Source organism: Falco cherrug, chromosome 1 (assembly GCF_023634085.1).
Source record: "Falco cherrug isolate bFalChe1 chromosome 1, bFalChe1.pri, whole genome shotgun sequence".
NCBI lineage: Eukaryota > Metazoa > Chordata > Aves > Falconiformes > Falconidae > Falco > Falco cherrug.
In genome coordinates, this window is record NC_073697.1 from 88142270 (window position 1) to 88154863 (window position 12594).

The window sequence follows — 12594 nt, forward strand, 5'->3', positions numbered from 1 at the left end:
ATCTCTCTGTTGCTCGGGGCGGGAGCAAGAATATTGCGAAGTCTTGGGGCTGCTGCAATGCCAGCACCACCTTTGCCCCCGTCGGTCACTGTTGAAAGGTCAGCAGGGCTGAAGCAAGTGAGCTCGGTGCTCGTTTTTGTTTGTCGAGGTTTGCTTTCACAAAAAAGGAAAGAAAACCGACCACCTCTGCCAAGACCCTTCTGTTCCCTTCACTGAGGCTCTTCCCACGCCACTGGACCAGGGAGTTGTGTCTCTGTCCCTGGCTGCTTTGATATTCTGGAGATGGGGAGGGCACTGCCGCCGGCACAATGCCTTAACCGTTGTGAGGAGAAGCCCTCCTAAACCCCGCGTCCCCAGGTGGGGCAGGCCTGTGGTGAGGGGCCAGCTCCTGCCGCCCCAGCATGCTGGGAGGCTTTGGGGATGAAGGTTTGGTCCCCTCCAGGCTGGTTTGGTCCCCGCCAGGCTGCAAAGAGCAGAGTGGGTGCGGAGGGCTCTGTGGAGGGCTTAGGTCTGCCCCAGGGGCTGTGCACAGGGCAGCTCCTCAGGCCCCTCTGCGGTTCCTGACATCATGGAGAGACCAAACCTTCCCTTTTACACAGAAAAAAAGGCTCATCTGCGATCACAGCAGGCTGCATTTGACAGCTCATAACTTCATGGCTTTTAAAAAATAGCCACGGCCTGTTTTAACCACTGGTCGAGGTCTCCTCTACCCTTCCCCCTGGAAAGCCTTCCAAGCTCTCACTTTTCTGATATTAGATACTTTCCCTAATCTTTGGTCTTCTCTTATTAATGGCTAATTATATCTATTTGCTTTTGTGCCAACATTGTCCTTTAGCTTGAATAGCTTTTTTCCCCTCCCTAATGCTTGCTTCCCAGCGCTATTTATAGGCAGCAATTGTATCCCCTGCAGCCACTGTTTGGTTTGGCTACACGGGCTGCATGCCTCCAGCCTCCTCAAGACGGCCCCGCCGCCCCCCGCCTCCCTTCCCCAGGCTGAGGGGCTTCAGCCGGGTGCCCAGCTGGTACCTGGCTCCAGCAGCGCTGGCTGCGATGCTTTGGGGCAGAAAGCTGGGGGCAGAGCCGCGTGCCTCCCGAGAGCCCCATGGAGTTATTTTATGGATGACCCCATGGGGTTATTTTTTGGGTTTATTATATCCCACAGGTTTATTTTTTGGTGGCCCCATGGGGTTATTTTTTAAGCAAAGGCAGGGTCTGCTCCAGGCCCCCTTTGCCTTCCTTGTCCCTCCTACCCCATTTCTTTGGGAGGAGGGCGAGTGCCCGGCAGCACCCGGTAGCGTGGCCCACCAAGGCAGCGTGGGGAGCCATGTGATTTGTATCTGCACTTTCATCCCGGGATGAAAGGAATGATAGAAAACATTTGTTTTTATGGTAAAAGCAATTGACCTGGGAGGAATCCGCCTCGCCAGGGTGGCCCGCAGCAAATCACGGAGATAAGGCACCGACATGCGGCAAACACCAAGGGCTTCCAAGCCTCTGAGCAGCTGCAGAGCAAATCCCTTCCCACATGGAAGGAAACCCGCGCTGGGCTTCCACGGCTGCTCCTGAGCCTGGACAATGCGGCTGGTGATGATCTTAGTGGATTTTGTTGGGGCCAGGAGGATCTGCAGAGAAGGACAGTATTTATATTTTTTTTAATGAATGGCCAGATTTTTTTATTACAGACATCTTTGCCACAGATCTCAGTCGAGCTTTTAATAGATGCGTTCCTCGCCAGCGGCAATGGCAAATTGATTGCAGCAGAAATGGCAAGTGAAGACAAATATAGTGCAGGCTGCCTGCAGGGAGAGCGCGCAGAGGAAACTTCAGATGCTATTTTTGGTGCTTTGTCTCCACCACTTACAGTATTTCTAATCTTTGTTTCTCCTTAAAAACATGTTTGGGGTTGGGATTTTTTTTTGTTGTTGTTAAAAAAATATTCCCTTGTCTAGAGAAAGGGTCAGGAGCCGAGTCCTTGGCCATCTCTGTGGAGCTGGTGGACACCATGGCCCCAGTCAGAATGGCAGGAGGGTGAAGGCATGCTGGTGATGCTCCTCATCCCCTCCACTGGGACCAGAGCTGGCTCTCTGCCAGGCGCTGCACAGGGGCTAATGTGGAGCCAAACCCTGATTTCGCCCTGATCCATGGGAACCTCGTGGTGGGTACTGGAAAGTTCAGTGAGCTCGCTAATGAAAAACAGGGAAGTCTCCCACGCTACCGAGCCGCTGCTGCACCACAGGGACCGACAGCAGCAGCTCCAGCCCTGTGGTGAGCTCCACTGCTTGGCATCAGTGCAGCAAGTTTTGCTCGGTCCCAGCCACAGTGGCTTGGTGTTGTGGGTGAGGGGCTTGCCCTGGGCAGGGGCAGCTCTGGGCTGCAAAATCATTAAGCCCAGGTGTGACCCAGAGTGGAGCCCAGCTGCAGGGAGGTGAGGAGGGAGCACTGGAAGTCACTCAGGTTACTTGGCAGAGTGGAGAAACATTCCTGGTTACCATCGTGCTTGGGGAGCCAGGGCTAGGTGACACTGGGTTGATGTTAAAGCCTTTATGTCCCCGAACTTCTCCGCCCCGGGGGACAATTGGGAATGCGGTGGCAGATTGAGGCGCATCCCCAGGACCATCGGCCGCCAGTGCAGAGGTGTCTCACTGGCACGTGTGTCTGTGGGTGTGAGAGACAAGGCTGTGGTTATAAGGAGCAGAAACGCTAATAAAAATGAGAAGCAAGGATGGGAAAAAGCAGAGTTTAACTACAGAATAGCAAAACAGGAGCAGCCCAGGGCTGGCCGTGACCGCAGGAGCTTTGGTCCTGCGCTTCCTGCATCCGCCTGCAGCCCAGGATGCTTGCAGCTGCACCTTGGGGGACCATCACTTTCTCTGAGGACCCAGCAGCATTTTGGACAGTGGGATAAGGTTTGTGTTTGTCTCATTAGGAGGCTTCTTGGTTTGAGAAACCCCAGATGCTCTTCTGCCATCTTGTTACACATCCATGTTGGTGCAGACCCCGTTTTGCCTTGGTTTGATCAAGCTGCAATCTGGCGTTCACAAAAAAATCCCTCTGTTGCCCATGTTTGTCTCTAAATAGCATAAAAGGCCCTGTGCTGCCAGTGTGCTGGATGTTGCTGGAGTTAAAAGATGGTAACAAAAATGGGAAAAAGAAATTGTTCACCAGTGCCTTGTATTGCCCTTTAGCAGAGGGCACCTGTGGCCCTTCCACGCCAGGCCAGGCTGATACTGCATGTCCAGCACAGCGCCGGGCTCGCACCCAGCAGCTCAGCATTGCCCACCCCAAGCTGGAACAGGCTACAGCTGCTGAGCAACCCCTGGGAAGAAAAACAAAAAAAACCAAAAGAAAAAACCCAAAATGAAAAAAAAAAAACCAAACCAAAACCTTTTTTAAGGTTTTTAAGGCAGACACCAACATCCACTTCTGATAACTCTGCCAGCAGTGCAGCAGCTCTGGCCACCTGCTGTGGGAGCAGGCAGGCTCCCGTGCCGCTGGTGCTGGCGCAGGCAGCGCTGCCTGTCCTGTCCCGCCGGGCATCTCCAGGAGAAGGGGCTCAGCACCCTGCCAAGCATGTGCCCTCTGCTTGGCGTCTCCCAGCCGGGAAGGTTTGAAGGTTTTCAGCTGGCCTGGCGGTGGCTGGTACATGCAGATGTGCCGGGGAGGAGCGTGGCAGCGCCTGGGAGCAGGCCAAGGTAAATCCATGTATTTGGTGGAACACGCTCTGCCCGGCACCGGCCATGGCACACACACATCCCTACGGGATGAGGCTGCTGGCGAGACCATCACTTACCAGCCAAGCCCCCTTTGCTGGGGCAGTGGAGGCTGTGGGGGCAGCACATGTCAGCCCAGCAGCCCCCAGAGATCATTTCGCAAGAGAAGTCAGCTTGTGGAGGAGGGTTTTATGGCTGGGGATCAAAGTCCTTGGCACCTGCCCAGTTTCCCAGTGTTCAGCTGTTGCACAGCCTGGGTTTGCAGCTGGGTTTGTGGGTTGGTTTGGGGGAGGCAGCAGCAGGGGGGGAGCCCAGGGCTTGCAGAGGGAGGGAGGCTGGGCTGTCCCAGTGCCAGGGTGCTGGGGTCAGCCTGCACCAGACACCCGGGTGGCACAGAAGTGGGGGACAAAGCCCTGTGGCCACCCCAGGGCAGGGCAGGGGAAGCCAGGGCTGCTGGGGAAAGGGGCTGCCAGTGAACGGGACTCCCAGGCTTCAGCGGCCAAAGGGAAGCAGCTTCTTGGCCCAGAGCCAGAGGCATCGTGTCCAGGTCCTGCAGGCATCCTGGCTCAGGGGAGCGTGGCTGGGTGCTGGCCCTTCCATACCCTGATCTGGGCCATGCCAGCCTCGCTCCAGGCAATAATCCTGCTTTCTCCATCCTGCTCCATCCCCACCAGTCTTGGGCTGCCTCTTGGTCCCCATCATTCCCAGGTCCTCCGCTGAATAAGCTGGTTTTTTCGCTGTGCTTCATGGCTACAGACATTGCGGAGCCCTGCAAGAAGGCAGGCAGAGACACAAGGAAGTCGTCAACTAACTTTTACAGCTTTCATTATTTAAGAGCATATATTTACATAGCAAATAACCTGGAGGTTCACATTTTAAGAGTTATGTATTTCTCCCCTGCCATAAGGCAAACAGCGTGCTTACCCAGGTCTGCCGAGATGCTGGGCAGCACTGGCCACCGGGCAGGCATCAGCGCTCGGCTCCGTCCAGCCCCGCACCCAGTGCCAACAGGGAAACCAGTCAGTACAGCCCAGCCCCACCTTGCCAGGGGGCTGACTCAGACTTTCCCAGCTCCTCCTCTGCCCATCGAGGCAGGCATTTTCCCTGGTCTGGTCTTGCTGGTGCGCCCCCCCCCCCCCCCAACACCCTCATCCTGCAGGTCCAGCAAGTCTGGGAACCATCTTCTTATGTCCAGAATAGATTTATTCCCAGAAAATGCCTGTCCTGAAGCACTGGCCTCTAAGCCCTCTCTCTCTGTTGGTTTTGCATTTCATCCAGTTGTATTTCCACAACCAGCTCTTGGGGGGGGGGGGGGGGGGGGCAATCAATGACAAGTGACAGCAGGGGGCCAGGTGTCACCTGCCCGTCCCAGTCACCCCCCCCCGGTGCCAAGGGAGCATGGGTCATTCACACCATTGCTAACCCCGGGCTGCGGTGCTGCCCGGCACTTTGTCAGCAGATACTGGGCTGGCAAGAACCAGGCTGGCACTTGCCACAAAAAAAGGGTGAAAACTGGCGGTTATGGGGCCAGGAGCTGTTCCTGCTGTATTGTTATTGGCAACCTCTGTTATAAGAAAAAAAAAAACCCAACACATTAAGAATAGATGTAAAGAGCAACATGGTTTTTTTCTCCACCCAGCTGAGCTGTCGAGAATAAATCATTGGGGTTTTTTTGCAAACACTTGGTGAGGCTGGGGAAATCTGCTGGGAGCCGGAGTGCTCAGGTTGGGGCTGTCCTGCCAAGAGATGATTGCAGTCGTCCTGAGGGTGAGGAGCGGGGAAAGGGGCCAACAACAGCTTCGGGAGATGTCTCAAGTCCCAGAGTAAGATTACAGGCTGCAGGGTCAGCAAAACCCTCTCATGCTTCAGGCGGCACCTGAAACCTTTCCAGAAAGGAAAGCACCCAGCTCAGCACCGCTGCAGCAGTATCGGGCCCTCCCGGCAGGGTGGCAGGGGCATCTGGCAGCCCCTGCAGGGGGTGGCAGGTGCTCGGAGAAGAATAAATCAGTTGATACACAGCATTTCTACCCAGCACCAAAATGGAGTGTGTTGGGTCCTGGCCATACATGTGCCCTGGGGCAGGATGCTCCCCAGACCCTTGCCGGGGCTGTCCCCACAGCACGTGGGTTGCTACTCAGAGGTAGACCCCTGCCTGCTCCCAGCCTCCTGCCTGGAGATGTGCAGAGGCAAGACAAACATCTTCGCAGTCTGCAACCTCCCCATAAAAGCACAGACAGCAATTTGCAGCGTGCTGCTCTTAAAAAAAAACCCCAAAGATCGGGAGAGTGGGTTAAACAGCCAGTTCAGCAAAGCGCCTGGGGGGCACTGCAGCAGTTAATCTGTAACAAAACAAGTTACACGTTGCTACAGCTTGGCCTGACTGTATTTTTTTCATGTGTATGTGTTTTTTTCAGAGGCTAAAAGCTTGCAAGCGCCCTGCTTGCAACGGCAGTGCTGCTCACTCTGTCGAGGAACTGACACCAGCCCCAGCTCCATCCCACCCCAGCCCCAGCTTCATCCCACGCAGGGCCAGCCCTGCTGTCCCCGCGCCCCCTCCATACCTTCATCTTCCATCGCAGCCCAGCCCGCAGTGCCATGGGGCTGCAGGGAGCCCCCAGCCAAGCCAAACCAGACGCCACTCAGGGCTCGTACCAAGGAGATGTTGTCGAGGCCATGCAGTGGCAGTGGCAGGGTGCTGAGTGATGGGGGCAGAAGGGACGGTGCTCAGGTGGGTGTCCCAGCCCCTTGGGTGGCTCCAGCATCGGCCCTGTACCCTGCCCGCGGACCGGCAGGTCCCTGCCCAGCAGGGCTGCTCCGGGCACAGAGAGCCCCGGTGCTGGCTGCTGGGGGGTTCCCGGGTGGATGGTGCCCACCTCTGCTTCTCAGTCCAGCATCTCAGGGGATCAGACATTTGTGCAGCTCATCTTCAGGTAAAAGTGGGGAAGAAGAGGGGAAAATGGGGAAGAGGGTTAACCAGCTGCTTTACCCATCTTGCTGCTGGTGCCCAGCAAGCCCAGCTGGGCCAGCCCAGGGGCAGATCTCACCCACCCTTGATGTGACGGCTGGAGACACTCACGCTTGTACGTAATTCAAATTAGGGCCCTGCCACGTGGCTCAGGGCAAGTAGGCTTGGCTTTCAGAGCCAACATGTGCAGAAACCAGAGAAGTTTCCACGGAACCCTTCACACCAACAGTGTTGGGTAAAACCCCAGCTCTTGTTACAAGTCTTGGGATTTTGGAGTGGCAAAACGACAGCGCGTTAGTGCTGGCTACCAGGAGCCAGAGTGACGGCTCATACGGGCAGGGGGCTCGGATGCTACACCTTGAACATGCCAGGCTCCCTCCCAGGCTGACACAGGCACCAGCACTGCTGCTTCCCTCGGGAAGGGGTCATGTCCCGGCCAGCAAAGTCAGACCACAGTACTGCTGGGCATCAGCGTCTGACAGAGCCAGGGGCTGCTCCTGGCTGTCAGGTTCTGTCTGATTGATTGTGGCACGGCAGAAGGGGAGAAAGAGCCAAGGAGAGGAGAGGAGAGGGAAAAAGAAAATGGAAAAAAAAAATGAGGAAAAGAAGGCAGCAAAGAGAAAAAGAAAAGCCAAGAGATGCAAAAGAAAGCAATGGTGAGGGACGGTGCTGCTGCGTGGTCAGGGTGCAGTCAGGGGGATCCCACTCCCCGGAAGGACACTGGGCACGCTGCCTATGGCCCATTGCCACAGCTGCATCTCAGGTTATGTTCATTGCACTGAAATAATTTTTCTTTTAACACCACTAGCCTGAGCATCTAACAGCCCCAGCACAGTGCCCGGCAGCTGGGCATTCCCAGGGATGGAGGAGGCTGCCAGACACAGGCAGGGCATCCCCTCAGGCTCTGGGGCTCCAGCAGCCAGGCATGGCTCAAACGCTCAATTTGCCTTCTTGTGCACGCAGGCTGCACCCCCCTGCACTGTTTCAAAGGGCTGCTTTGCCTCTGGAGCTAAAATGGAAAAAGCAAAGATTGAAAAACAACCCCCCACCCTCTGGCACAGCTGCAAGCACTTCGTCATGCAAACCTCGGTGTAATGATTGCTGCTGTGTTGATTTAGCAAGCCCTGCGGACTGGGTTTCTGCTTGCCAAGGCGGCCACTGGACTTCTAGGAAACCAAGGGATAAGGCAGGTAGTTTTGCTGCAAGTTTGTGGCCTGATGTGATCAGACGTTGCACAGCAGACAAGGACCACGAGTGCCACCACCCCGTGCTGTGCTGGGCAGGGAGCAAAAGCCCTGGATCAGGCAAAGCTGCTGTTGCCAAGGCAAGAAACAAATGAGACATCCACACCCAGGGCCCCGAGCAGCAAAATGAGTCACTGCCCCATGCCGGCAGCATCTTGCACCAGGGACACTCTGACCCCACACCCCTCTGGGGTCTCCTCAGGACAGGGGTTGGCGGCTGAGCAAGGCAGGGGCTCCCAGTTTGACTATACAGGCCTCCAGCCAGTAGGACCACAGTGTGGGGCAAGAGCATGACACCAGCCCCACACCTGCCCTGCTCAGGGCCCTGCATTAACCTTCGGATAACATGTTTTCTTCCCCTTCCACCACTCCTATGTGCAGCCTGGAACTGGGCAGGCTTTGGAACAGGACAGGGCACAGGTCACCGTTGGGAGATGGGCCACGGAGCCAGGCAGATGCGAAGGGGAGAGCATGGTGAAGTGGCAGGGGCTCAGGGTTTCACGGGGCGTGGGAGACTTCCCGAGAATTAGCTAAATGATGTTAATAAGGGGAGAGGGATGGGGGGGAAAAGGAACAGCAAAATGACGCTAAAATATATGGACAAACATCAGCAGTGCAACACAAAAGCAAAACCCCAGGGGAGGCCAGCTGCTCCGGACGCGATGTGGGCGCAGTAGGGTGCTGGGGTGCAGAGGCTGCCACAGCCTTTGCTGACAGGCCACCAGCTGCAGGAGGGGGTGCTGGGCCCCCTCAGTCCCAGGGGCTCACCCTGCCGGGGAGGGAACCACCACCACCGCCACGGCTGCCCCGCACACAGGCCTGGGCAGATAAACAGCCAGCTCAGTAAAAACCCCGAGTTCAAGACCTTGGAGCTTCTGGGGAGGAACAGGCTAAATAAAGAAACAAAACATGCTGTATTTATCATCGTCCCCATGAACACGCATTGCCTGCTGCAGCGTGCACGGCTGTGCTTGGGGATGGCGCAGGGAGGGGAGGCTGGGAGGCAGCGGGGGCTTTTCCTGGGGAGGTGCACGGTGGTGCACATCCCAATGATATTTGCAGTGCTCAGTTATCTGGGGCTCTCACACATCTCAATTAATTTCCTGAGTTTTATTAAACTTTTTTCCCCCTCCTGGGCTTGGTGTTAGAGGTGACTCAGTGCAACTCACCACCACCGTCTCAGGGCATGGCGCCTTTAAACTTTCCTACCAGCTCCTGCAAACCTGGGACTGGTGGTGGTTCTGCTTAAACCAGCTTTTCAGAGTGGGATGTACAAGGGGGACAACAAGCCCTGGGGCATGGAAACTGCTGCCCACCAGCCCGAGCTCCCTGCTGCCTCCCCACCCTGCTGCACCCTCTCCCAGCTGGGCAGGGACGCTGGGCTGCATGGGAACCACCGTGGCAAACCCCCAGATGGGGCTCAGCCATGGAATCCCCCCTACCATGAGCAGCCAAGCTGCTGCTGAGCACCAGGACAGCCCCTCCATCGCAGCACCCCACCGTCCCTGCAGCACCCTCCAGCTGAGCCCCTGTGGGAGCCGGGATCTCCAGCCAAAGCCTCAAAGCCCAAATACTACCCAGGGCTGCAGGGAGCCTCCTAAGGCTGCAGCAGGAGGAGATTTAACAGCCCATTGCCTCACTAATACCGCCTGCTCATGTCCAGCCATGCACCGGGACACTGATTTGATTTGTGAGGTGCGAGTTGACGTTTATATAGCGTCTTTTGTCGGAGGGATCCCCATGAATACTACAAATGCCGTGCAAACTAACCACATCAGTCACGTCACCCCATCCCAGCAAGGCAGCAGGTCCTCTGAGACAGCCAGAACCACCCAGGGAAAGGTGGGCAGGAGGCAGAGAGTTACCCCAGCTGGGACTGAGCCGGTACAAAGGCAAAACCTCTGCTCCTGGGAAGCTGCCCAGAAAGCTTTGACTGTCATATGTGGTCAGGCCACTTCTACCTCATTTGGAAGCCATTGGGCAAGACCAGCTATTGCGTTTGTCTCCGGAAAAGCAGAGATTGCTTTCAGTCCTCAAAAAATATCAAATTAGAAGCTGGCACTGCGATGTATTTCTATACAGTTGAGCCTTCCATAAGGTCCAGAGCTCACAGGTGAGGTGCAGCCAGGTCAAGGCATCAACCACTCTCTCACATCTGTCTCACCAAGTATTTGCAGCTATTTCTGCCCAGGCGAGCGTTGCCATCAGTTCCCTGACCCAGTAAATGGCCGTAACTGAGAGGGGTTTCTAATAAAGGCGGGGGAATCGCAGCACGTTACAGTAGGGACAGCTTTGCTTGGATTAGGAACCTGATTAATGGCCTCAGGGAAGATTAGAAATTGCTATTTTGAGAGGGGGTTTTCATAGCAGGCTCCATGTAATCGCCAGCCCGAGCAGGACGGTGTTACCCTGTGCTGGCTTCTTTCTGGGCAAGCAGACGCTTCTGGGAGTGACGTTTCTCCCTGCTAATAGACGTGTTTATGTGTTGTACAGTGCTCATCGCTGGCTCACCATAGCAATTACACGGGGGAGTAGTATTTACATGTCTTAACTCTGAAACACTGAGCAAACAAGGAAAGATAATCATTAACTTCAGGAGCTGTTAACCTTCAGCATGAGTTTTGGCCAGTGAAGGAGAGGTCTGCCAGAGCAAAGTCTCTGTTTTAGTAAACATTGCAAGAATGACATGAGAAACCTTCTGGTTTTGTTTATTATGGATAGGTAATTAAAGGGCATTAATTTGTGTCTCCAGCCTCTATGCTGTGAGAAACTTTTCATTACAGAGGAGAGGGGGAAAGGGGAGAAAATTGCTGCTAAAGCAAAAGCCATTGGCTTTGCCAGCCTGGGAGCAGGAGGAGCTGGGGCAATAAAGCACAGCATCGCTGGACGGCTGTGGGGCTGCGGTTCATCCACGCTCATTTTCTGTGGATTATCACGGCAGAGAAACAGTATTTAGGTTTCAAGATTTCTGCAAGCTTAGTCAGTCAAGCAGCTATAGGTTGGTTTATATAGGGGAAAGATGAGGAACAACAAAACGCACACTGCTGCAGACTTTGGACTGTTATGGGTGTCATAAAAAAGTGAGGAATTGAGGAAGGAGGAAGATAAAAGAGGAAGAAAGGGAGGGAAGATAATTTAAGTAGACAAGCAGAAGCAGATTTACAGCCTTACCACTTACACTAGGTAACGAAGTGGAACGTGCCATCCAGTGCAATAGTGCTTATTTGAGGATCAGTGGGAAACGGATGATTAATTCAGGCCTGTCAGGAGACTGTGGCCGGGAGCAGCCTCTGGTCTGAGGAGCAGGAGCTGGGGGGCTGTGCCCCCCTCTGCAGGAGCATCGCTGCCCAGCCTGCGTGCATAGGGTGGTGGGGCATGGCACAGCCTTCCCCACAGAAGCACAAAAAAGCAGTTTAATTTGCCATTAACACTAGGCACAGAGATGGGGGACCCTAAATTATCACCAAATTTCGGGGGTTTTCCCATTGATTTGCCCTTGCAATCTTTCTGCAGGACAGGCTGGAAGAGACTTTTCTCTTACAGATGCAGCTTTTTCCCAGGAGACAGAGCCACCCTCCCACCACCCCGAGGCTAGCACCCACCCGTCCTGTCCTAGTGTCCTACACAGCTCTGAAACCCCGGCTTTATATCACTTTGCACATGGCCAGCTCAATGGTTTCACAGCCTACAGCAACTCCAGCTCAACAGACTGAAGGTTCCCTGGGACAGCACCTCTGCACGGGGCAGAGGATCTGTTTAGATTGGTTTGGGAAAGCCCCCAGCCCTCAAAAGCATGTGTTTTGTGTTTTACAGCTGCAGCCCAGCTCCCAGATGTAGCAATCCCCCAGGCCCAGTTGCAAAACAAGCTCCTCTCGCCCTTGGCAGCCCTGCTCCCGGTCACAAGATCCCTGACTTCTAGTGGGCTTTTAAAGAAAGTTTTGGGAAAAAAGTTTGTGTGCACAGGCAATGCGCAGGGCTCCTGCAGTTGGCCTTTGGGTGGGTGGTTTTTTTTCACTTTAATTGTTGCAACTCTGTAAGAGTGGTTTTATACGATCCAGTATTCAAACATTTTAAATAAACTTTGCTGCAGAATAGAGCTTATTTGATTTTGCTTTCAAATGGACAAATAACTTGAACCACAATTCAAACACAGCTGACTATTAATGCCACTCAACCCAAAGCTCAAAAAGAAAACTCTTACCGCATTCAGAACCATACCTTTGCTGTTCCTGCACCGGTACGATGAGCTCTCAACCTGGACATGCAGGGACTGAAGGGGCCTGTGCAGGTGAGCTCTGGCTTCTAGGGACAGAGGAACCTGGAGCAATCCAACGTGTGATCAGAAATGGACATAGCCAAACTCAAAGGTGCTCTTGGTTGTAATCTCATATGACCTTAATCATCTGCCTTATGCAATAAGGTGCAAGGCTGCCAGCTCGGACACATTGCACAGATAGGCACAGAATAGGAAGGTTACCAAAATCAGTAGCCATCAGGCTGCTCTTTAACTTACTAAAGTTTTAATTCTACAACACCTGAAACATAAGAAACTTTTTTTCAGATGTCCATACACCACTGCTGCACTGTCATCAGCTCCAGGTCCCAAATGGGAGGCTTTTGCTCATAAATGAGCTTTTAAAAGTACCTTAACTTTTGCCAGGTGTAAAATCAAGCA

The 12594-nt window shown here is 54.3% G+C and overlaps 1 long non-coding RNA gene across 2 annotated transcripts; it reads right to left on the reverse strand.

Annotated features, from left to right (window-relative positions):
- Positions 1–1635: 1635 nt before the first annotated feature.
- LOC114017560 (uncharacterized) lies at positions 1636–12274 on the reverse strand. 2 transcript variants are annotated; one of them, XR_003562691.2, is made up of 3 exons: positions 12138–12274; positions 6272–6634; positions 1636–4479 (listed from the first exon to the last, which is right to left on the reverse strand). It is a non-coding gene; the product is annotated as an uncharacterized LOC114017560 (long non-coding RNA). The 2 variants fall into 2 exon arrangements; XR_008730624.1 differs by lacking the exon at positions 12138–12274 and having other exon boundaries at positions 6272–12128.
- Between the last annotated feature and the right edge of the window lie 320 nt (positions 12275–12594).